This window comes from Macaca mulatta, chromosome 13 (assembly GCF_049350105.2).
Source record: "Macaca mulatta isolate MMU2019108-1 chromosome 13, T2T-MMU8v2.0, whole genome shotgun sequence".
NCBI classification, from domain to species: domain Eukaryota; kingdom Metazoa; phylum Chordata; class Mammalia; order Primates; family Cercopithecidae; genus Macaca; species Macaca mulatta.
In genome coordinates, this window is record NC_133418.1 from 2,067,910 (window position 1) to 2,094,527 (window position 26,618).

Genomic DNA, 26,618 nt, shown 5'->3' on the forward strand with positions numbered 1-26,618 from the left:
CCTCCATGGATATTAAGAACAATATCCCAGACTGGGTGTACGCCTCCTGCTGTACAGAGTGCAATATCATCCTCTCCCTCCCAGGATAGTAATTACAATATCACTGGGCGGGAGCACACATCCTGTGAATTATTATCATCCTCTCCAACTCCGTATACTAGGAACTATATCTCAGAGAAACTGTCCCCTCAGTGCCATATTCGGACAAATAGCAAAGGCTTCTTCCGGGAATATTAGGAGCAATATTACCACGTAGCTATCCATCCATTGCTATAATTGGAGTCATGTGATACTCTACCCCCGTTCATATTAGGATCAGTGTCACGTGCTGAGTGTACACCTGCTGCGATATTAAAACTAAAGTCCTGCTTTCCGACCCTGGTTATTAAGAACAGCATCACAAGGAGGTTTACACTTCCTGTGGAATGAGGAATAATAATATGATTATTAATCATCAATGATCGATTTTAATAATTATCAATGATACTAAAAATTCATAAGATACCATTATTAATTATGGATAATGATTTTCAATACATGATTATGCCTGCTTTCAATTAATTATTAATATTAATGCCATCAAATAATATTATTAGTTCCTAATACTAATCATTATTGTATTCCCAGCATCACTGGGTATTGATTTAAGTCACATTAATTGCTAATATCATAATATTATTATTAATAGTGATATTACTAATAATTATGAATACAAATGGTTAACCTTTTAAACCAGTATTCATTTTTACTCTCTTTATTGTGATCATTAATATCAATAATTATTATTCATATTAATATAATTATTAATATTAATGATTAATAGACTTGCTCCTGATGTAAACCCGGGAGAGGACGATGTTAATTTCTATATCACAACGGTGTACACCCCCCGTGACAGAGTTTCCAACTTCTGCTTGGGAGAGGAGGATATGACAATCAGTTTCACTGGAAGTAGAAACAACGGTGGGATACTGTTCTGAATATTCAGGGAGGAAGAGGCTGATGTGACTCCTAATAAAGAGGGGGTTACTCCCTCTGAGGGTGTGCACACTGGGGGTGTACAATCGTCTGAGAAGGGGTTGAAAATTTTCCGATGGGGAGACAATATTACTCAGAATATGAGAAAGAGGCTGGGGGTCCAGAAGGCTCCCAGAAGCCAGGGGGGCGGGCCGGGGGTGGCGGCTGGGAGCCCGATCGCGGGGGGTGCCTGCACCCCCGGCGAGGGGGCTCCCAGAAGCCAGGGGGGCGGGCCGGGGGTGGCGGCTGGGAGCCCGATCGCGGGGGGTGCCTGCACCCCCGGCGAGGGGGCTCCCAGAAGCCAGGGGGGCGGGCCGGGGGTGGCGGCTGGGAGCCCGATCGCGGGGGGTGCCTGCACCCCCGGCGAGGGGGCTCCCAGAAGCCAGGGGGGCGGGCCGGGGGTGGCGGCTGGGAGCCCGATCGCGGGGGGTGCCTGCACCCCCGGCGAGGGGGCTCCCAGAAGCCAGGGGGGCGGGCCGGGGGTGGCGGCTGGGAGCCCGATCGCGGGGGGTGCCTGCACCCCCGGCGAGGGGGCTCCCAGAAGCCAGGGGGGCGGGCCGGGGGTGGCGGCTGGGAGCCCGATCGCGGGGGGTGCCTGCACCCCCGGCGAGGGGGCTCCCAGAAGCCAGGGGGGCGGGCCGGGGGTGGCGGCTGGGAGCCCGATCGCGGGGGGTGCCTGCACCCCCGGCGAGGGGGCTCCCAGAAGCCAGGGGGGCGGGCCGGGGGTGGCGGCTGGGAGCCCGATCGCGGGGGGTGCCTGCACCCCCGGCGAGGGGGCTCCCAGAAGCCAGGGGGGCGGGCCGGGGGTGGCGGCTGGGAGCCCGATCGCGGGGGGTGCCTGCACCCCCGGCGAGGGGGCTCCCAGAAGCCAGGGGGGCGGGCCGGGGGTGGCGGCTGGGAGCCCGATCGCGGGGGGTGCCTGCACCCCCGGCGAGGGGGCTCCCAGAAGCCAGGGGGGCGGGCCGGGGGTGGCGGCTGGGAGCCCGATCGCGGGGGGTGCCTGCACCCCCGGCGAGGGGGCTCCCAGAAGCCAGGGGGGCGGGCCGGCGGTGGCGGCTGGGAGCCCGATCGCGGGGGGTGCCTGCACCCCCGGCGAGGGGGCTCCCAGAAGCCAGGGGGGCGGGCCGGGGGTGGCGGCTGGGAGCCCGATCGCGGGGGGTGCCTGCACCCCCGGCGAGGGGGCTCCCAGAAGCCAGGGGGGCGGGCCGGGGGTGGCGGCTGGGAGCCCGATCGCGGGGGGTGCCTGCACCCCCGGCGAGGGGGCTCCCTGAAGCCAGGGGGGCGGGCCGGGGGTGGCGGCTGGGAGCCCGATCGCGGGGGGTGCCTGACCCCCCGGCGAGGGGGCTCCCAGAAGCCAGGGGGGCGGGCCGGGGGTGGCGGCTGGGAGCCCGATCGGGGGGCGTGCCTGACCCCCCGGCGATGGGGCTCCCAGAAGCCAGGGGGGCCGGCCTGGGTTGGCGGCTGGGAGCCCGATCGCGGGGGGTGCCTGACCCCCTCGCGATGGGGCTCCCAGAAGTCAGGGGGGCCGTCCGGGGGTGACTCCTGGCAACCTGATCTGGATATTTGGAAGAGTATCACAAGTGGTTGTCCAGTGTCTGTGATACTGAGATTAATATCTGTCTCTCGGCCTTGGAATATTGAGCAGGATGAAACAGGGTGAATGTCCACCCTGTGCCACATTGCGAGTAATATCAGCCTGTCCCCTCCATGGATATTAAGAACAATATCCCAGACTGGGTGTACGCCTCCTGCTGTACAGAGTGCAATATCATCCTCTCCCTCCCAGGATAGTAATTACAATATCACTGGGCGGGAGCACACATCCTGTGAATTATTATCATCCTCTCCAACTCCGTATACTAGGAACTATATCTCAGAGAAACTGTCCCCTCAGTGCCATATTCGGACAAATAGCAAAGGCTTCTTCCGGGAATATTAGGAGCAATATTACCACGTAGCTATCCATCCATTGCTATAATTGGAGTCATGTGATACTCTACCCCCGTTCATATTAGGATCAGTGTCACGTGCTGAGTGTACACCTACTGCGATATTAAAACTAAAGTCCTGCTTTCCGACCCTGGTTATTAAGAACAGCATCACAAGGAGGTTTACACTTCCTGTGGAATGAGGAATAATAATATGATTATTAATCATCAATGATCGATTTTAATAATTATCAATGATACTAAAAATTCATAAGATACCATTATTAATTATGGATAATGATTTTCAATACATGATTATGCCTGCTTTCAATTAATTATTAATATTAATGTCATCAAATAATATTATTAGTTCCTAATACTAATCATTATTGTATTCCCAGCATCACTGGGTATTGATTTAAGTCACATTAATTGCTAATATCATAATATTATTATTAATAGTGATATTACTAATAATTATGAATACAAATGGTTAACCTTTTAAACCAGTATTCATTTTTACTCTCTTTATTGTGATCATTAATATCAATAATTATTATTAATATTAATATAATTATTAATATTAATGATTAATAGACTTGCTCCTGATGTAAACCCGGGAGAGGACGATGTTAATTTCTATATCACAACGGTGTACACCCCCCGTGACAGAGTTTCCAACTTCTGCTTGGGAGAGGAGGATATGACAATCAGTTTCACTGGAAGTAGAAACAACGGTGGGATACTGTTCTGAATATTCAGGGAGGAAGAGGCTGATGTGACTCCTAATAAAGAGGGGGTTACTCCCTCTGAGGGTGTGCACACTGGGGGTGTACAATCGTCTGAGAAGGGGTTGAAAATTTTCCGATGGGGAGACGATATTACTCAGAATATGAGAAAGAGGCTGGGGGTCCAGAAGGCTCCCAGAAGCCAGGGGGGCGGGCCGGGGGTGGCGGCTGGGAGCCCGATCGCGGGGGGTGCCTGCACCCCCGGCGAGGGGGCTCCCAGAAGCCAGGGGGGCGGGCCGGGGGTGGCGGCTGGGAGCCCGATCGCGGGGGGTGCCTGCACCCCCGGCGAGGGGGCTCCCAGAAGCCAGGGGGGCGGGCCGGGGGTGGCGGCTGGGAGCCCGATCGCGGGGGGTGCCTGCACCCCCGGCGAGGGGGCTCCCAGAAGCCAGGGGGGCGGGCCGGGGGTGGCGGCTGGGAGCCCGATCGCGGGGGGTGCCTGCACCCCCGGCGAGGGGGCTCCCAGAAGCCAGGGGGGCGGGCCGGGGGTGGCGGCTGGGAGCCCGATCGCGGGGGGTGCCTGCACCCCCGGCGAGGGGGCTCCCAGAAGCCAGGGGGGCGGGCCGGGGGTGGCGGCTGGGAGCCCGATCGCGGGGGGTGCCTGCACCCCCGGCGAGGGGGCTCCCAGAAGCCAGGGGGGCGGGCCGGGGGTGGCGGCTGGGAGCCCGATCGCGGGGGGTGCCTGCACCCCCGGCGAGGGGGCTCCCAGAAGCCAGGGGGGCGGGCCGGGGGTGGCGGCTGGGAGCCCGATCGCGGGGGGTGCCTGCACCCCCGGCGAGGGGGCTCCCAGAAGCCAGGGGGGCGGGCCGGGGGTGGCGGCTGGGAGCCCGATCGCGGGGGGTGCCTGCACCCCCGGCGAGGGGGCTCCCAGAAGCCAGGGGGGCGGGCCGGGGGTGGCGGCTGGGAGCCCGATCGCGGGGGGTGCCTGCACCCCCGGCGAGGGGGCTCCCAGAAGCCAGGGGGGCGGGCCGGGGGTGGCGGCTGGGAGCCCGATCGCGGGGGGTGCCTGCACCCCCGGCGAGGGGGCTCCCAGAAGCCAGGGGGGCGGGCCGGGGGTGGCGGCTGGGAGCCCGATCGCGGGGGGTGCCTGCACCCCCGGCGAGGGGGCTCCCAGAAGCCAGGGGGGCGGGCCGGGGGTGGCGGCTGGGAGCCCGATCGCGGGGGGTGCCTGCACCCCTGGCGAGGGGGCTCCCAGAAGCCAGGGGGGCGGGCCGGGGGTGGCGGCTGGGAGCCCGATCGCGGGGGGTGCCTGACCCCCCGGCGAGGGGGCTCCCAGATGCCAGGGGGGCGGGCCGGGGGTGGCGGCTGGGAGCCCGATCGGGGGGCGTGCCTGACCCCCCGGCGATGGGGCTCCCAGAAGCCAGGGGGGCCGGCCTGGGTTGGCGGCTGGGAGCCCGATCGCGGGGGGTGCCTGACCCCCTCGCGATGGGGCTCCCAGAAGTCAGGGGGGCCGTCCGGGGGTGACTCCTGGCAACCTGATCTGGATATTTGGAAGAGTATCACAAGTGGTTGTCCAGTGTCTGTGATACTGAGATTAATATCTGTCTCTCGGCCTTGGAATATTGAGCAGGATGAAACAGGGTGAATGTCCACCCTGTGCCACATTGCGAGTAATATCAGCCTGTCCCCTCCATGGATATTAAGAACAATATCCCAGACTGGGTGTACGCCTCCTGCTGTACAGAGTGCAATATCATCCTCTCCCTCCCAGGATAGTAATTACAATATCACTGGGCGGGAGCACACATCCTGTGAATTATTATCATCCTCTCCAACTCCGTATACTAGGAACTATATCTCAGAGAAACTGTCCCCTCAGTGCCATATTCGGACAAATAGCAAAGGCTTCTTCCGGGAATATTAGGAGCAATATTACCACGTAGCTATCCATCCATTGCTATAATTGGAGTCATGTGATACTCTACCCCCGTTCATATTAGGATCAGTGTCACGTGCTGAGTGTACACCTACTGCGATATTAAAACTAAAGTCCTGCTTTCCGACCCTGGTTATTAAGAACAGCATCACAAGGAGGTTTACACTTCCTGTGGAATGAGGAATAATAATATGATTATTAATCATCAATGATCGATTTTAATAATTATCAATGATACTAAAAATTCATAAGATACCATTATTAATTATGGATAATGATTTTCAATACATGATTATGCCTGCTTTCAATTAATTATTAATATTAATGCCATCAAATAATATTATTAGTTCCTAATACTAATCATTATTGTATTCCCAGCATCACTGGGTATTGATTTAAGTCACATTAATTGCTAATATCATAATATTATTATTAATAGTGATATTACTAATAATTATGAATACAAATGGTTAACCTTTTAAACCAGTATTCATTTTTACTCTCTTTATTGTGATCATTAATATCAATAATTATTATTAATATTAATATAATTATTAATATTAATGATTAATAGACTTGCTCCTGATGTAAACCCGGGAGAGGACGATGTTAATTTCTATATCACAACGGTGTACACCCCCCGTGACAGAGTTTCCAACTTCTGCTTGGGAGAGGAGGATATGACAATCAGTTTCACTGGAAGTAGAAACAACGGTGGGATACTGTTCTGAATATTCAGGGAGGAAGAGGCTGATGTGACTCCTAATAAAGAGGGGGTTACTCCCTCTGAGGGTGTGCACACTGGGGGTGTACAATCGTCTGAGAAGGGGTTGAAAATTTTCCGATGGGGAGACGATATTACTCAGAATATGAGAAAGAGGCTGGGGGTCCAGAAGGCTCCCAGAAGCCAGGGGGGCGGGCCGGGGGTGGCGGCTGGGAGCCCGATCGCGGGGGGTGCCTGCACCCCCGGCGAGGGGGCTCCCAGAAGCCAGGGGGGCGGGCCGGGGGTGGCGGCTGGGAGCCCGATCGCGGGGGGTGCCTGCACCCCCGGCGAGGGGGCTCCCAGAAGCCAGGGGGGCGGGCCGGGGGTGGCGGCTGGGAGCCCGATCGCGGGGGGTGCCTGCACCCCCGGCGAGGGGGCTCCCAGAAGCCAGGGGGGCGGGCCGGGGGTGGCGGCTGGGAGCCCGATCGCGGGGGGTGCCTGCACCCCCGGCGAGGGGGCTCCCAGAAGCCAGGGGGGCGGGCCGGGGGTGGCGGCTGGGAGCCCGATCGCGGGGGGTGCCTGCACCCCCGGCGAGGGGGCTCCCAGAAGCCAGGGGGGCGGGCCGGGGGTGGCGGCTGGGAGCCCGATCGCGGGGGGTGCCTGCACCCCCGGCGAGGGGGCTCCCAGAAGCGAGGGGGGCGGGCCGGGGGTGGCGGCTGGGAGCCCGATCGCGGGGGGTGCCTGACCCCCCGGCGATGGGGCTCCCAGATGCCAGGGGGGCGGGCCGGGGGTGGCGGCTGGGAGCCCGATCGGGGGGCGTGCCTGACCCCCCGGCGATGGGGCTCCCAGAAGCCAGGGGGGCCGGCCTGGGTTGGCGGCTGGGAGCCCGATCGCGGGGGGTGCCTGACCCCCTCGCGATGGGGCTCCCAGAAGTCAGGGGGGCCGTCCGGGTGTGACTCCTGGCAACCTGATCTGGATATTTGGAAGAGTATCACAAGTGGTTGTCCAGTGTCTGTGATACTGAGATTAATATCTGTCTCTCGGCCTTGGAATATTGAGCAGGATGAAACAGGGTGAATGTCCACCCTGTGCCACATTGCGAGTAATATCAGCCTGTCCCCTCCATGGATATTAAGAACAATATCCCAGACTGGGTGTACGCCTCCTGCTGTACAGAGTGCAATATCATCCTCTCCCTCCCAGGATAGTAATTACAATATCACTGGGCGGGAGCACACATCCTGTGAATTATTATCATCCTCTCCAACTCCGTATACTAGGAACTATATCTCAGAGAAACTGTCCCCTCAGTGCCATATTCGGACAAATAGCAAAGGCTTCTTCCGGGAATATTAGGAGCAATATTACCACGTAGCTATCCATCCATTGCTATAATTGGAGTCATGTGATACTCTACCCCCGTTCATATTAGGATCAGTGTCACGTGCTGAGTGTACACCTACTGCGATATTAAAACTAAAGTCCTGCTTTCCGACCCTGGTTATTAAGAACAGCATCACAAGGAGGTTTACACTTCCTGTGGAATGAGGAATAATAATATGATTATTAATCATCAATGATCGATTTTAATAATTATCAATGATACTAAAAATTCATAAGATACCATTATTAATTATGGATAATGATTTTCAATACATGATTATGCCTGCTTTCAATTAATTATTAATATTAATGTCATGAAATAATATTATTAGTTCCTAATACTAATCATTATTGTATTCCCAGCATCACTGGGTATTGATTTAAGTCACATTAATTGCTAATATCATAATATTATTATTAATAGTGATATTACTAATAATTATGAATACAAATGGTTAACCTTTTAAACCAGTATTCATTTTTACTCTCTTTATTGTGATCATTAATATCAATAATTATTATTAATATTAATATAATTATTAATATTAATGATTAATAGACTTGCTCCTGATGTAAACCCGGGAGAGGACGATGTTAATTTCTATATCACAACGGTGTACACCCCCCGTGACAGAGTTTCCAACTTCTGCTTGGGAGAGGAGGATATGACAATCAGTTTCACTGGAAGTAGAAACAACGGTGGGATACTGTTCTGAATATTCAGGGAGGAAGAGGCTGATGTGACTCCTAATAAAGAGGGGGTTACTCCCTCTGAGGGTGTGCACACTGGGGGTGTACAATCGTCTGAGAAGGGGTTGAAAATTTTCCGATGGGGAGACGATATTACTCAGAATATGAGAAAGAGGCTGGGGGTCCAGAAGGCTCCCAGAAGCCAGGGGGGCGGGCCGGGGGTGGCGGCTGGGAGCCCGATCGCGGGGGGTGCCTGCACCCCCGGCGAGGGGGCTCCCAGAAGCCAGGGGGGCGGGCCGGGGGTGGCGGCTGGGAGCCCGATCGCGGGGGGTGCCTGCACCCCCGGCGAGGGGGCTCCCAGAAGCCAGGGGGGCGGGCCGGGGGTGGCGGCTGGGAGCCCGATCGCGGGGGGTGCCTGCACCCCCGGCGAGGGGGCTCCCAGAAGCCAGGGGGGCGGGCCGGGGGTGGCGGCTGGGAGCCCGATCGCGGGGGGTGCCTGCACCCCCGGCGAGGGGGCTCCCAGAAGCCAGGGGGGCGGGCCGGGGGTGGCGGCTGGGAGCCCGATCGCGGGGGGTGCCTGCACCCCCGGCGAGGGGGCTCCCAGAAGCCAGGGGGGCGGGCCGGGGGTGGCGGCTGGGAGCCCGATCGCGGGGGGTGCCTGCACCCCCGGCGAGGGGGCTCCCAGAAGCCAGGGGGGCGGGCCGGGGGTGGCGGCTGGGAGCCCGATCGCGGGGGGTGCCTGCACCCCCGGCGAGGGGGCTCCCAGAAGCCAGGGGGGCGGGCCGGGGGTGGCGGCTGGGAGCCCGATCGCGGGGGGTGCCTGCACCCCCGGCGAGGGGGCTCCCAGAAGCCAGGGGGGCGGGCCGGGGGTGGCGGCTGGGAGCCCGATCGCGGGGGGTGCCTGCACCCCCGGCGAGGGGGCTCCCAGAAGCCAGGGGGGCGGGCCGGGGGTGGCGGCTGGGAGCCCGATCGCGGGGGGTGCCTGCACCCCCGGCGAGGGGGCTCCCAGAAGCCAGGGGGGCGGGCCGGGGGTGGCGGCTGGGAGCCCGATCGCGGGGGGTGCCTGCACCCCCGGCGAGGGGGCTCCCAGAAGCCAGGGGGGCGGGCCGGGGGTGGCGGCTGGGAGCCCGATCGCGGGGGGTGCCTGCACCCCCGGCGAGGGGGCTCCCAGAAGCCAGGGGGGCGGGCCGGGGGTGGCGGCTGGGAGCCCGATCGCGGGGGGTGCCTGCACCCCCGGCGAGGGGGCTCCCAGAAGCCAGGGGGGCGGGCCGGGGGTGGCGGCTGGGAGCCCGATCGCGGGGGGTGCCTGCACCCCCGGCGAGGGGGCTCCCAGAAGCCAGGGGGGCGGGCCGGGGGTGGCGGCTGGGAGCCCGATCGCGGGGGGTGCCTGCACCCCCGGCGAGGGGGCTCCCAGAAGCCAGGGGGGCGGGCCGGGGGTGGCGGCTGGGAGCCCGATCGCGGGGGGTGCCTGACCCCCGGCGATGGGGCCCCCAGATGCCAGGGGGGCGGGCCGGGGGTGGCGGCTGGGAGCCCGATCGGGGGGCGTGCCTGACCCCCCGGCGATGGGGCTCCCAGAAGCCAGGGGGGCCGGCCTGGGTTGGCGGCTGGGAGCCCGATCGCGGGGGGTGCCTGACCCCCTCGCGATGGGGCTCCCAGAAGTCAGGGGGGCCGTCCGGGGGTGACTCCTGGCAACCTGATCTGGATATTTGGAAGAGTATCACAAGTGGTTGTCCAGTGTCTGTGATACTGAGATTAATATCTGTCTCTCGGCCTTGGAATATTGAGCAGGATGAAACAGGGTGAATGTCCACCCTGTGCCACATTGCGAGTAATATCAGCCTGTCCCCTCCATGGATATTAAGAACAATATCCCAGACTGGGTGTATGCCTCCTGCTGTACAGAGTGCAATATCATCCTCTCCCTCCCAGGATAGTAATTACAATATCACTGGGCGGGAGCACACATCCTGTGAATTATTATCATCCTCTCCAACTCCGTATACTAGGAACTATATCTCAGAGAAACTGTCCCCTCAGTGCCATATTCGGACAAATAGCAAAGGCTTCTTCCGGGAATATTAGGAGCAATATTACCACGTAGCTATCCATCCATTGCTATAATTGGAGTCATGTGATACTCTACCCCCGTTCATATTAGGATCAGTGTCACGTGCTGAGTGTACACCTACTGCGATATTAAAACTAAAGTCCTGCTTTCCGACCCTGGTTATTAAGAACAGCATCACAAGGAGGTTTACACTTCCTGTGGAATGAGGAATAATAATATGATTATTAATCATCAATGATCGATTTTAATAATTATCAATGATACTAAAAATTCATAAGATACCATTATTAATTATGGATAATGATTTTCAATACATGATTATGCCTGCTTTCAATTAATTATTAATATTAATGCCATCAAATAATATTATTAGTTCCTAATACTAATCATTATTGTATTCCCAGCATCACTGGGTATTGATTTAAGTCACATTAATTGCTAATATCATAATATTATTATTAATAGTGATATTACTAATAATTATGAATACAAATGGTTAACCTTTTAAACCAGTATTCATTTTTACTCTCTTTATTGTGATCATTAATATCAATAATTATTATTAATATTAATATAATTATTAATATTAATGATTAATAGACTTGCTCCTGATGTAAACCCGGGAGAGGACGATGTTAATTTCTATATCACAACGGTGTACACCCCCCGTGACAGAGTTTCCAACTTCTGCTTGGGAGAGGAGGATATGACAATCAGTTTCACTGGAAGTAGAAACAACGGTGGGATACTGTTCTGAATATTCAGGGAGGAAGAGGCTGATGTGACTCCTAATAAAGAGGGGGTTACTCCCTCTGAGGGTGTGCACACTGGGGGTGTACAATCGTCTGAGAAGGGGTTGAAAATTTTCCGATGGGGAGACGATATTACTCAGAATATGAGAAAGAGGCTGGGGGTCCAGAAGGCTCCCAGAAGCCAGGGGGGCGGGCCGGGGGTGGCGGCTGGGAGCCCGATCGCGGGGGGTGCCTGCACCCCCGGCGAGGGGGCTCCCAGAAGCCAGGGGGGCGGGCCGGGGGTGGCGGCTGGGAGCCCGATCGCGGGGGGTGCCTGCACCCCCGGCGAGGGGGCTCCCAGAAGCCAGGGGGGCGGGCCGGGGGTGGCGGCTGGGAGCCCGATCGCGGGGGGTGCCTGCACCCCCGGCGAGGGGGCTCCCAGAAGCCAGGGGGGCGGGCCGGGGGTGGCGGCTGGGAGCCCGATCGCGGGGGGTGCCTGCACCCCCGGCGAGGGGGCTCCCAGAAGCCAGGGGGGCGGGCCGGGGGTGGCGGCTGGGAGCCCGATCGCGGGGGGTGCCTGCACCCCCGGCGAGGGGGCTCCCAGAAGCCAGGGGGGCGGGCCGGGGGTGGCGGCTGGGAGCCCGATCGCGGGGGGTGCCTGCACCCCCGGCGAGGGGGCTCCCAGAAGCCAGGGGGGCGGGCCGGGGGTGGCGGCTGGGAGCCCGATCGCGGGGGGTGCCTGCACCCCCGGCGAGGGGGCTCCCAGAAGCCAGGGGGGCGGGCCGGGGGTGGCGGCTGGGAGCCCGATCGCGGGGGGTGCCTGCACCCCCGGCGAGGGGGCTCCCAGAAGCCAGGGGGGCGGGCCGGGGGTGGCGGCTGGGAGCCCGATCGCGGGGGGTGCCTGCACCCCCGGCGAGGGGGCTCCCAGAAGCCAGGGGGGCGGGCCGGGGGTGGCGGCTGGGAGCCCGATCGCGGGGGGTGCCTGCACCCCCGGCGAGGGGGCTCCCAGAAGCCAGGGGGGCGGGCCGGGGGTGGCGGCTGGGAGCCCGATCGCGGGGGGTGCCTGCACCCCCGGCGAGGGGGCTCCCAGAAGCCAGGGGGGCGGGCCGGGGGTGGCGGCTGGGAGCCCGATCGCGGGGGGTGCCTGACCCCCCGGCGATGGGGCTCCCAGATGCCAGGGGGGCGGGCCGGGGGTGGCGGCTGGGAGCCCGATCGGGGGGCGTGCCTGACCCCCCGGCGATGGGGCTCCCAGAAGCCAGGGGGGCCGGCCTGGGTTGGCGGCTGGGAGCCCGATCGCGGGGGGTGCCTGACCCCCTCGCGATGGGGCTCCCAGAAGTCAGGGGGGCCGTCCGGGGGTGACTCCTGGCAACCTGATCTGGATATTTGGAAGAGTATCACAAGTGGTTGTCCAGTGTCTGTGATACTGAGATTAATATCTGTCTCTCGGCCTTGGAATATTGAGCAGGATGAAACAGGGTGAATATCCACCCTGTGCCACATTGCGAGTAATATCAGCCTGTCCCCTCCATGGATATTAAGAACAATATCCCAGACTGGGTGTACGCCTCCTGCTGTACAGAGTGCAATATCATCCTCTCCCTCCCAGGATAGTAATTACAATATCACTGGGCGGGAGCACACATCCTGTGAATTATTATCATCCTCTCCAACTCCGTATACTAGGAACTATATCTCAGAGAAACTGTCCCCTCAGTGCCATATTCGGACAAATAGCAAAGGCTTCTTCCGGGAATATTAGGAGCAATATTACCACGTAGCTATCCATCCATTGCTATAATTGGAGTCATGTGATACTCTACCCCCGTTCATATTAGGATCAGTGTCACGTGCTGAGTGTACACCTACTGCGATATTAAAACTAAAGTCCTGCTTTCCGACCCTGGTTATTAAGAACAGCATCACAAGGAGGTTTACACTTCCTGTGGAATGAGGAATAATAATATGATTATTAATCATCAATGATCGATTTTAATAATTATCAATGATACTAAAAATTCATAAGATACCATTATTAATTATGGATAATGATTTTCAATACATGATTATGCCTGCTTTCAATTAATTATTAATATTAATGCCATCAAATAATATTATTAGTTCCTAATACTAATCATTATTGTATTCCCAGCATCACTGGGTATTGATTTAAGTCACATTAATTGCTAATATCATAATATTATTATTAATAGTGATATTACTAATAATTATGAATACAAATGGTTAACCTTTTAAACCAGTATTCATTTTTACTCTCTTTATTGTGATCATTAATATCAATAATTATTATTAATATTAATATAATTATTAATATTAATGATTAATAGACTTGCTCCTGATGTAAACCCGGGAGAGGACGATGTTAATTTCTATATCACAACGGTGTACACCCCCCGTGACAGAGTTTCCAACTTCTGCTTGGGAGAGGAGGATATGACAATCAGTTTCACTGGAAGTAGAAACAACGGTGGGATACTGTTCTGAATATTCAGGGAGGAAGAGGCTGATGTGACTCCTAATAAAGAGGGGGTTACTCCCTCTGAGGGTGTGCACACTGGGGGTGTACAATCGTCTGAGAAGGGGTTGAAAATTTTCCGATGGGGAGACGATATTACTCAGAATATGAGAAAGAGGCTGGGGGTCCAGAAGGCTCCCAGAAGCCAGGGGGGCGGGCCGGGGGTGGCGGCTGGGAGCCCGATCGCGGGGGGTGCCTGCACCCCCGGCGAGGGGGCTCCCAGAAGCCAGGGGGGCAGGCCGGGGGTGGCGGCTGGGAGCCCGATCGCGGGGGGTGCCTGCACCCCCGGCGAGGGGGCTCCCAGAAGCCAGGGGGGCGGGCCGGGGGTGGCGGCTGGGAGCCCGATCGCGGGGGGTGCCTGCACCCCCGGCGAGGGGGCTCCCAGAAGCCAGGGGGGCGGGCCGGGGGTGGCGGCTGGGAGCCCGATCGCGGGGGGTGCCTGCACCCCCGGCGAGGGGGCTCCCAGAAGCCAGGGGGGCGGGCCGGGGGTGGCGGCTGGGAGCCCGATCGCGGGGGGTGCCTGCACCCCCGGCGAGGGGGCTCCCAGAAGCCAGGGGGGCGGGCCGGGGGTGGCGGCTGGGAGCCCGATCGCGGGGGGTGCCTGCACCCCCGGCGAGGGGGCTCCCAGAAGCCAGGGGGGCGGGCCGGGGGTGGCGGCTGGGAGCCCGATCGCGGGGGGTGCCTGCACCCCCGGCGAGGGGGCTCCCAGAAGCCAGGGGGGCGGGCCGGGGGTGGCGGCTGGGAGCCCGATCGCGGGGGGTGCCTGCACCCCCGGCGAGGGGGCTCCCAGAAGCCAGGGGGGCGGGCCGGGGGTGGCGGCTGGGAGCCCGATCGCGGGGGGTGCCTGCACCCCCGGCGAGGGGGCTCCCAGAAGCCAGGGGGGCGGGCCGGGGGTGGCGGCTGGGAGCCCGATCGCGGGGGGTGCCTGCACCCCCGGCGAGGGGGCTCCCAGAAGCCAGGGGGGCGGGCCGGGGGTGGCGGCTGGGAGCCCGATCGCGGGGGGTGCCTGCACCCCCGGCGAGGGGGCTCCCAGAAGCCAGGGGGGCGGGCCGGGGGTGGCGGCTGGGAGCCCGATCGCGGGGGGTGCCTGCACCCCCGGCGAGGGGGCTCCCAGAAGCCAGGGGGGCGGGCCGGGGGTGGCGGCTGGGAGCCCGATCGCGGGGGGTGCCTGCACCCCCGGCGAGGGGGCTCCCAGAAGCCAGGGGGGCGGGCCGGGGGTGGCGGCTGGGAGCCCGATCGCGGGGGGTGCCTGCACCCCCGGCGAGGGGGCTCCCAGAAGCCAGGGGGGCGGGCCGGGGGTGGCGGCTGGGAGCCCGATCGCGGGGGGTGCCTGCACCCCCGGCGAGGGGGCTCCCAGAAGCCAGGGGGGCGGGCCGGGGGTGGCGGCTGGGAGCCCGATCGCGGGGGGTGCCTGACCCCCCGGCGAGGGCGCTCCCAGATGCCAGGGGGGCGGGCCGGGGGTGGCGGCTGGGAGCCCGATCGGGGGGCGTGCCTGACCCCCCGGCGATGGGGCTCCCAGAAGCCAGGGGGGCCGGCCTGGGTTGGCGGCTGGGAGCCCGATCGCGGGGGGTGCCTGACCCCCTCGCGATGGGGCTCCCAGAAGTCAGGGGGGCCGTCCGGGGGTGACTCCTGGCAACCTGATCTGGATATTTGGAAGAGTATCACAAGTGGTTGTCCAGTGTCTGTGATACTGAGATTAATATCTGTCTCTCGGCCTTGGAATATTGAGCAGGATGAAACAGGGTGAATGTCCACCCTGTGCCACATTGCGAGTAATATCAGCCTGTCCCCTCCATGGATATTAAGAACAATATCCCAGACTGGGTGTACGCCTCCTGCTGTACAGAGTGCAATATCATCCTCTCCCTCCCAGGATAGTAATTACAATATCACTGGGCGGGAGCACACATCCTGTGAATTATTATCATCCTCTCCAACTCCGTATACTAGGAACTATATCTCAGAGAAACTGTCCCCTCAGTGCCATATTCGGACAAATAGCAAAGGCTTCTTCCGGGAATATTAGGAGCAATATTACCACGTAGCTATCCATCCATTGCTATAATTGGAGTCATGTGATACTCTACCCCCGTTCATATTAGGATCAGTGTCACGTGCTGAGTGTACACCTACTGCGATATTAAAACTAAAGTCCTGCTTTCCGACCCTGGTTATTAAGAACAGCATCACAAGGAGGTTTACACTTCCTGTGGAATGAGGAATAATAATATGATTATTAATCATCAATGATCGATTTTAATAATTATCAATGATACTAAAAATTCATAAGATACCATTATTAATTATGGATAATGATTTTCAATACATGATTATGCCTGCTTTCAATTAATTATTAATATTAATGCCATCAAATAATATTATTAGTTCCTAATACTAATCATTATTGTATTCCCAGCATCACTGGGTATTGATTTAAGTCACATTAATTGCTAATATCATAATATTATTATTAATAGTGATATTACTAATAATTATGAATACAAATGGTTAACCTTTTAAACCAGTATTCATTTTTACTCTCTTTATTGTGATCATTAATATCAATAATTATTATTAATATTAATATAATTATTAATATTAATGATTAATAGACTTGCTCCTGATGTAAACCCGGGAGAGGACGATGTTAATTTCTATATCACAACGGTGTACACCCCCCGTGACAGAGTTTCCAACTTCTGCTTGGGAGAGGAGGATATGACAATCAGTTTCACTGGAAGTAGAAACAACGGTGGGATACTGTTCTGAATATTCAGGGAGGAAGAGGCTGATGTGACTCCTAATAAAGAGGGGGTTACTCCCTCTGAGGGTGTGCACACTGGGGGTGTACAATCGTCTGAGAAGGGGTTGAAAATTTTCCGATGGGGAGACGATATTACTCAGAATATGAGAAAGAGGCTGGGGGTCCAGAAGGCTCCCAGAAGCCAGGGGGGCGGGCCGGGGGTGGCGGCTGGGAGCCCGATCGCGGGGGGTGCCTGCACCCCCGGCGAGGGGGCTCCCAGAAGCCAGGGGGGCGGGCCGGGGGTGGCGGCTGGGAGCCCGATCGCGGGGGGTGCCTGCACCCCCGGCGAGGGGGCTCCCAGAAGCCAGGGGGGCGGGCCGGGGGTGGCGGCTGGGAGCCCGATCGCGGGGGGTGCCTGCACCCCCGGCGAGGGGGCTCCCAGAAGCCAGGGGGGCGGGCCGGGGGTGGCGGCTGGGAGCCCGATCGCGGGGGGTGCCTGCACCCCCGGCGAGGGGGCTCCCAGAAGCCAGGGGGGCGGGCCGGGGGTGGCGGCTGGGAGCCCGATCGCGGGGGGTGCCTGCACCCCCGGCGAGGGGGCTCCCAGAAGCCAGGGGGGCGGGCCGGGGGTGGCGGCTGGGAGCCCGATCGCGGGGGGTGCCTGCACCCCCGGCGAGGGGGCTCCCAGAAGCCAGGGGGGCGGGCCGGGGGTGGCGGCTGGGAGCCCGATCGCGGGGGGTGCCTGCACCCCCGGCGAGGGGGCTCCCAGAAGCCAGGGGGGCGGGCCGGGGGTGGCGGCTGGGAGCCCGATCGCGGGGGGTGCCTGCACCCCCGGCGAGGGGGCTCCCAGAAGCCAGGGGGGCGGGCCGGGGGTGGCGGCTGGGAGCCCGATCGCGGGGGGTGCCTGCACCCCCGGCGAGGGGGCTCCCAGAAGCCAGGGGGGCGGGCCGGGGGTGGCGGCTGGGAGCCCGATCGCGGGGGGTGCCTGCACCCCCGGCGAGGGGGCTCCCAGAAGCCAGGGGGGCGGGCCGGGGGTGGCGGCTGGGAGCCCGATCGCGGGGGGTGCCTGCACCCCCGGCGAGGGGGCTCCCAGAAGCCAGGGGGGCGGGCCGGCGGTGGCGGCTGGGAGCCCGATCGCGGGGGGTGCCTGCACCCCCGGCGAGGGGGCTCCCAGAAGCCAGGGGGGCGGGCCGGGGGTGGCGGCTGGGAGCCCGATCGCGGGGGGTGCCTGCACCCCCGGCGAGGGGGCTCCCAGAAGCCAGGGGGGCGGGCCGGGCGTGGCGGCTGGGAGCCCGATCGCGGGGGGTGCCTGCACCCCCGGCGAGGGGGCTCCCAGAAGCCAGGGGGGCGGGCCGGGGGTGGCGGCTGGGAGCCCGATCGCGGGGGGTGCCTGACCCCCCGGCGAGGGGGCTCCCAGAAGCCAGGGGGGCGGGCCGGGGGTGGCGGCTGGGAGCCCGATCGGGGGGCGTGCCTGACCCCCCGGCGATGGGGCTCCCAGAAGCCAGGGGGGCCGGCCTGGGTTGGCGGCTGGGAGCCCGATCGCGGGGGGTGCCTGACCCCCTCGCGATGGGGCTCCCAGAAGTCAGGGGGGCCGTCCGGGGGTGACTCCTGGCAACCTGATCTGGATATTTGGAAGAGTATCACAAGTGGTTGTCCAGTGTCTGTGATACTGAGATTAATATCTGTCTCTCGGCCTTGGAATATTGAGCAGGATGAAACAGGGTGAATGTCCACCCTGTGCCACATTGCGAGTAATATCAGCCTGTCCCCTCCATGGATATTAAGAACAATATCCCAGACTGGGTGTACGCCTCCTGCTGTACAGAGTGCAATATCATCCTCTCCCTCCCAGGATAGTAATTACAATATCACTGGGCGGGAGCACACATCCTGTGAATTATTATCATCCTCTCCAACTCCGTATACTAGGAACTATATCTCAGAGAAACTGTCCCCTCAGTGCCATATTCGGACAAATAGCAAAGGCTTCTTCCGGGAATATTAGGAGCAATATTACCACGTAGCTATCCATCCATTGCTATAATTGGAGTCATGTGATACTCTACCCCCGTTCATATTAGGATCAGTGTCACGTGCTGAGTGTACACCTACTGCGATATTAAAACTAAAGTCCTGCTTTCCGACCCTGGTTATTAAGAACAGCATCACAAGGAGGTTTACACTTCCTGTGGAATGAGGAATAATAATATGATTATTAATCATCAATGATCGATTTTAATAATTATCAATGATACTAAAAATTCATAAGATACCATTATTAATTATGGATAATGATTTTCAATACATGATTATGCCTGCTTTCAATTAATTATTAATATTAATGCCATCAAATAATATTATTAGTTCCTAATACTAATCATTATTGTATTCCCAGCATCACTGGGTATTGATTTAAGTCACATTAATTGCTAATATCATAATATTATTATTAATAGTGATATTACTAATAATTATGAATACAAATGGTTAACCTTTTAAACCAGTATTCATTTTTACTCTCTTTATTGTGATCATTAATATCAATAATTATTATTAATATTAATATAATTATTAATATTAATGATTAATAGACTTGCTCCTGATGTAAACCCGGGAGAGGACGATGTTAATTTCTATATCACAACGGTGTACACCCCCCGTGACAGAGTTTCCAACTTCTGCTTGGGAGAGGAGGATATGACAATCAGTTTCACTGGAAGTAGAAACAACGGTGGGATACTGTTCTGAATATTCAGGGAGGAAGAGGCTGATGTGACTCCTAATAAAGAGGGGGTTACTCCCTCTGAGGGTGTGCACACTGGGGGTGTACAATCGTCTGAGAAGGGGTTGAAAATTTTCCGATGGGGAGACGATATTACTCAGAATATGAGAAAGAGGCTGGGGGTCCAGAAGGCTCCCAGAAGCCAGGGGGGCGGGCCGGGGGTGGCGGCTGGGAGCCCGATCGCGGGGGGTGCCTGCACCCCCGGCGAGGGGGCTCCCAGAAGCCAGGGGGGCGGGCCGGGGGTGGCGGCTGGGAGCCCGATCGCGGGGGGTGCCTGCACCCCCGGCGAGGGGGCTCCCAGAAGCCAGGGGGGCGGGCCGGGGGTGGCGGCTGGGAGCCCGATCGCGGGGGGTGCCTGCACCCCCGGCGAGGGGGCTCCCAGAAGCCAGGGGGGCGGGCCGGGGGTGGCGGCTGGGAGCCCGATCGCGGGGGGTGCCTGCACCCCCGGCGAGGGGGCTCCCAGAAGCCAGGGGGGCGGGCCGGGGGTGGCGGCTGGGAGCCCGATCGCGGGGGGTGCCTGCACCCCCGGCGAGGGGGCTCCCAGAAGCCAGGGGGGCGGGCCGGGGGTGGCGGCTGGGAGCCCGATCGCGGGGGGTGCCTGCACCCCCGGCGAGGGGGCTCCCAGAAGCCAGGGGGGCGGGCCGGGGGTGGCGGCTGGGAGCCCGATCGCGGGGGGTGCCTGCACCCCCGGCGAGGGGGCTCCCAGAAGCCAGGGGGGCGGGCCGGGGGTGGCGGCTGGGAGCCCGATCGCGGGGGGTGCCTGCACCCCCGGCGAGGGGGCTCCCAGAAGCCAGGGGGGCGGGCCGGGGGTGGCGGCTGGGAGCCCGATCGCGGGGGGTGCCTGCACCCCCGGCGAGGGGGCTCCCAGAAGCCAGGGGGGCGGGCCGGGGGTGGCGGCTGGGAGCCCGATCGCGGGGGGTGCCTGCACCCCCGGCGAGGGGGCTCCCAGAAGCCAGGGGGGCGGGCCGGGGGTGGCGGCTGGGAGCCCGATCGCGGGGGGTGCCTGCACCCCCGGCGAGGGGGCTCCCAGAAGCCAGGGGGGCGGGCCGGGGGTGGCGGCTGGGAGCCCGATCGCGGGGGGTGCCTGCACCCCTGGCGAGGGGGCTCCCAGAAGCCAGGGGGGCGGGCCGGGGGTGGCGGCTGGGAGCCCGATCGCGGGGGGTGCCTGACCCCCCGGCGAGGGGGCTCCCAGATGCCAGGGGGGCGGGCCGGGGGTGGCGGCTGGGAGCCCGATCGGGGGGCGTACCTGACCCCCCGGCGATGGGGCTCCCAGAAGCCAGGGGGGCCGGCCTGGGTTGGCGGCTGGGAGCCCGATCGCGGGGGGTGCCTGACCCCCTCGCGATGGGGCTCCCAGAAGTCAGGGGGGCCGTCCGGGGGTGACTCCTGGCAACCTGATCTGGATATTTGGAAGAGTATCACAAGTGGTTGTCCAGTGTCTGTGATACTGAGATTAATATCTGTCTCTCGGCCTTGGAATATTGAGCAGGATGAAACAGGGTGAATGTCCACCCTGTGCCACATTGCGAGTAATATCAGCCTGTCCCCTCCATGGATATTAAGAACAATATCCCAGACTGGGTGTACGCCTCCTGCTGTACAGAGTGCAATATCATCCTCTCCCTCCCAGGATAGTAATTACAATATCACTGGGCGGGAGCACACATCCTGTGAATTATTATCATCCTCTCCAACTCCGTATACTAGGAACTATATCTCAGAGAAACTGTCCCCTCAGTGCCATATTCGGACAAATAGCAAAGGCTTCTTCCGGGAATATTAGGAGCAATATTACCACGTAGCTATCCATCCATTGCTATAATTGGAGTCATGTGATACTCTACCCCCGTTCATATTAGGATCAGTGTCACGTGCTGAGTGTACACCTACTGCGATATTAAAACTAAAGTCCTGCTTTCCGACCCTGGTTATTAAGAACAGCATCACAAGGAGGTTTACACTTCCTGTGGAATGAGGAATAATAATATGATTATTAATCATCAATGATCGATTTTAATAATTATCAATGATACTAAAAATTCATAAGATACCATTATTAATTATGGATAATGATTTTCAATACATGATTATGCCTGCTTTCAATTAATTATTAATATTAATGCCATCAAATAATATTATTAGTTCCTAATACTAATCATTATTGTATTCCCAGCATCACTGGGTATTGATTTAAGTCACATTAATTGCTAATATCATAATATTATTATTAATAGTGATATTACTAATAATTATGAATACAAATGGTTAACCTTTTAAACCAGTATTCATTTTTACTCTCTTTATTGTGATCATTAATATCAATAATTATTATTAATATTAATATAATTATTAATATTAATGATTAATAGACTTGCTCCTGATGTAAACCCGGGAGAGGACGATGTTAATTTCTATATCACAACGGTGTACACCCCCCGTGACAGAGTTTCCAACTTCTGCTTGGGAGAGGAGGATATGACAATCAGTTTCACTGGAAGTAGAAACAACGGTGGGATACTGTTCTGAATATTCAGGGAGGAAGAGGCTGATGTGACTCCTAATAAAGAGGGGGTTACTCCCTCTGAGGGTGTGCACACTGGGGGTGTACAATCGTCTGAGAAGGGGTTGAAAATTTTCCGATGGGGAGACGATATTACTCAGAATATGAGAAAGAGGCTGGGGGTCCAGAAGGCTCCCAGAAGCCAGGGGGGCGGGCCGGGGGTGGCGGCTGGGAGCCCGATCGCGGGGGGTGCCTGCACCCCCGGCGAGGGGGCTCCCAGAAGCCAGGGGGGCGGGCCGGGGGTGGCGGCTGGGAGCCCGATCGCGGGGGGTGCCTGCACCCCCGGCGAGGGGGCTCCCAGAAGCCAGGGGGGCGGGCCGGGGGTGGCGGCTGGGAGCCCGATCGCGGGGGGTGCCTGCACCCCCGGCGAGGGGGCTCCCAGAAGCCAGGGGGGCGGGCCGGGGGTGGCGGCTGGGAGCCCGATCGCGGGGGGTGCCTGCACCCCCGGCGAGGGGGCTCCCAGAAGCCAGGGGGGCGGGCCGGGGGTGGCGGCTGGGAGCCCGATCGCGGGGGGTGCCTGCACCCCCGGCGAGGGGGCTCCCAGAAGCCAGGGGGGCGGGCCGGGGGTGGCGGCTGGGAGCCCGATCGCGGGGGGTGCCTGCACCCCCGGCGAGGGGGCTCCCAGAAGCGAGGGGGGCGGGCCGGGGGTGGCGGCTGGGAGCCCGATCGCGGGGGGTGCCTGACCCCCCGGCGATGGGGCTCCCAGATGCCAGGGGGGCGGGCCGGGGGTGGCGGCTGGGAGCCCGATCGGGGGGCGTGCCTGACCCCCCGGCGATGGGGCTCCCAGAAGCCAGGGGGGCCGGCCTGGGTTGGCGGCTGGGAGCCCGATCGCGGGGGGTGCCTGACCCCCTCGCGATGGGGCTCCCAGAAGTCAGGGGGGCCGTCCGGGTGTGACTCCTGGCAACCTGATCTGGATATTTGGAAGAGTATCACAAGTGGTTGTCCAGTGTCTGTGATACTGAGATTAATATCTGTCTCTCGGCCTTGGAATATTGAGCAGGATGAAACAGGGTGAATGTCCACCCTGTGCCACATTGCGAGTAATATCAGCCTGTCCCCTCCATGGATATTAAGAACAATATCCCAGACTGGGTGTACGCCTCCTGCTGTACAGAGTGCAATATCATCCTCTCCCTCCCAGGATAGTAATTACAATATCACTGGGCGGGAGCACACATCCTGTGAATTATTATCATCCTCTCCAACTCCGTATACTAGGAACTATATCTCAGAGAAACTGTCCCCTCAGTGCCATATTCGGACAAATAGCAAAGGCTTCTTCCGGGAATATTAGGAGCAATATTACCACGTAGCTATCCATCCATTGCTATAATTGGAGTCATGTGATACTCTACCCCCGTTCATATTAGGATCAGTGTCACGTGCTGAGTGTACACCTACTGCGATATTAAAACTAAAGTCCTGCTTTCCGACCCTGGTTATTAAGAACAGCATCACAAGGAGGTTTACACTTCCTGTGGAATGAGGAATAATAATATGATTATTAATCATCAATGATCGATTTTAATAATTATCAATGATACTAAAAATTCATAAGATACCATTATTAATTATGGATAATGATTTTCAATACATGATTATGCCTGCTTTCAATTAATTATTAATATTAATGCCATCAAATAATATTATTAGTTCCTAATACTAATCATTATTGTATTCCCAGCATCACTGGGTATTGATTTAAGTCACATTAATTGCTAATATCATAATATTATTATTAATAGTGATATTACTAATAATTATGAATACAAATGGTTAACCTTTTAAACCAGTATTCATTTTTACTCTCTTTATTGTGATCATTAATATCAATAATTATTATTAATATTAATATAATTATTAATATTAATGATTAATAGACTTGCTCCTGATGTAAACCCGGGAGAGGACGATGTTAATTTCTATATCACAACGGTGTACACCCCCCGTGACAGAGTTTCCAACTTCTGCTTGGGAGAGGAGGATATGACAATCAGTTTCACTGGAAGTAGAAACAACGGTGGGATACTGTTCTGAATATTCAGGGAGGAAGAGGCTGATGTGACTCCTAATAAAGAGGGGGTTACTCCCTCTGAGGGTGTGCACACTGGGGGTGTACAATCGTCTGAGAAGGGGTTGAAAATTTTCCGATGGGGAGACGATATTACTCAGAATATGAGAAAGAGGCTGGGGGTCCAGAAGGCTCCCAGAAGCCAGGGGGGCGGGCCGGGGGTGGCGGCTGGGAGCCCGATCGCGGGGGGTGCCTGCACCCCCGGCGAGGGGGCTCCCAGAAGCCAGGGGGGCGGGCCGGGGGTGGCGGCTGGGAGCCCGATCGCGGGGGGTGCCTTCACCCCCGGCGAGGGGGCTCCCAGAAGCCAGGGGGGCGGGCCGGGGGTGGCGGCTGGGAGCCCGATCGCGGGGGGTGCCTGCACCCCCGGCGAGGGGGCTCCCAGAAGCCAGGGGGGCGGGCCGGGGGTGGCGGCTGGGATCCCGATCGGGGGGCGTGCCTGCACCCCCGGCGAGGGGGCTCCCAGAAGCCAGGGGGGCGGGCCGGGGGTGGCGGCTGCGAGCCCGATCGCGGGGGGTGCCTGCACCCCCGGCGAGGGGGCTCCCAGAAGCCAGGGGGGCGGGCCGGGGGTGGCGGCTGGGAGCCCGATCGCGGGGGGTGCCTGCACCCCCGGCGAGGGGGCTCCCAGAAGCCAGGGGGGCGGGCCGGGGGTGGCGGCTGGGAGCCCGATCGCGGGGGGTGCCTGCACCCCCGGCGAGGGGGCTCCCAGAAGCCAGGGGGGCGGGCCGGGGGTGGCGGCTGGGAGCCCGATCGCGGGGCGTGCCTGCACCCCCGGCGAGGGGGCTCCCAGAAGCCAGGGGGGCGGGCCGGGGGTGGCGGCTGGGAGCCCGATCGGGGGGCGTGCCTGACCCCCCGGCGAGGGGGCTCCCAGAAGCCAGGGGGGCGGGCCGGGGGTGGCGGCTGGGAGCCCGATCGCGGGGGGTGCCTGACCCCCCGGCGATGGGGCTCCCAGATGCCAGGGGGGCGGGCCGGGGGTGGCTGCTGGGAGCCCGATCGGGGGGCGTGCCTGACCCCCCGGCGATGGGGCTCCCAGAAGCCAGGGGGGCCGGCCTGGGTTGGCGGCTGGGAGCCCGATCGCGGGGGGTGCCTGACCCCCTCGCGATGGGGCTCCCAGAAGTCAGGGGGGCCGTCCGGGGGTGACTCCTGGCAACCTGATCTGGATATTTGGAAGAGTATCACAAGTGGTTGTCCAGTGTCTGTGATACTGAGATTAATATCTGTCTCTCGGCCTTGGAATATTGAGCAGGATGAAACAGGGTGAATGTCCACCCTGTGCCACATTGCGAGTAATATCAGCCTGTCCCCTCCATGGATATTAAGAACAATATCCCAGACTGGGTGTACGCCTCCTGCTGTACAGAGTGCAATATCATCCTCTCCCTCCCAGGATAGTAATTACAATATCACTGGGCGGGAGCACACATCCTGTGAATTATTATCATCCTCTCCAACTCCGTATACTAGGAACTATATCTCAGAGAAACTGTCCCCTCAGTGCCATATTCGGACAAATAGCAAAGGCTTCTTCCGGGAATATTAGGAGCAATATTACCACGTAGCTATCCATCCATTGCTATAATTGGAGTCATGTGATACTCTACCCCCGTTCATATTAGGATCAGTGTCACGTGCTGAGTGTACACCTGCTGCGATATTAAAACTAAAGTCCTGCTTTCCGACCCTGGTTATTAAGAACAGCATCACAAGGAGGTTTACACTTCCTGTGGAATGAGGAATAATAATATGATTATTAATCATCAATGATCGATTTTAATAATTATCAATGATACTAAAAATTCATAAGATACCATTATTAATTATGGATAATGATTTTCAATACATGATTATGCCTGCTTTCAATTAATTATTAATATTAATGCCATCAAATAATATTATTAGTTCCTAATACTAATCATTATTGTATTCCCAGCATCACTGGGTATTGATTTAAGTCACATTAATTGCTAATATCATAATATTATTATTAATAGTGATATTACTAATAATTATGAATACAAATGGTTAACCTTTTAAACCAGTATTCATTTTTACTCTCTTTATTGTGATCATTAATATCAATAATTATTATTAATATTAATATAATTATTAATATTAATGATTAATAGACTTGCTCCTGATGTAAACCCGGGAGAGGACGATGTTAATTTCTATATCACAACGGTGTACACCCCCCGTGACAGAGTTTCCAACTTCTGCTTGGGAGAGGAGGATATGACAATCAGTTTCACTGGAAGTAGAAACAACGGTGGGATACTGTTCTGAATATTCAGGGAGGAAGAGGCTGATGTGACTCCTAATAAAGAGGGGGTTACTCCCTCTGAGGGTGTGCACACTGGGGGTGTACAATCGTCTGAGAAGGGGTTGAAAATTTTCCGATGGGGAGACGATATTACTCAGAATATGAGAAAGAGGCTGGGGGTCCAGAAGGCTCCCAGAAGCCAGGGGGGCGGGCCGGGGGTGGCGGCTGGGAGCCCGATCGCGGGGGGTGCCTGCACCCCCGGCGAGGGGGCTCCCAGAAGCCAGGGGGGCGGGCCGGGGGTGGCGGCTGGGAGCCCGATCGCGGGGGGTGCCTGCACCCCCGGCGAGGGGGCTCCCAGAAGCCAGGGGGGCGGGCCGGGGGTGGCGGCTGGGAGCCCGATCGCGGGGGGTGCCTGCACCCCCGGCGAGGGGGCTCCCAGAAGCCAGGGGGGCGGGCCGGGGGTGGCGGCTGGGAGCCCGATCGGGGGGGTGCCTGCA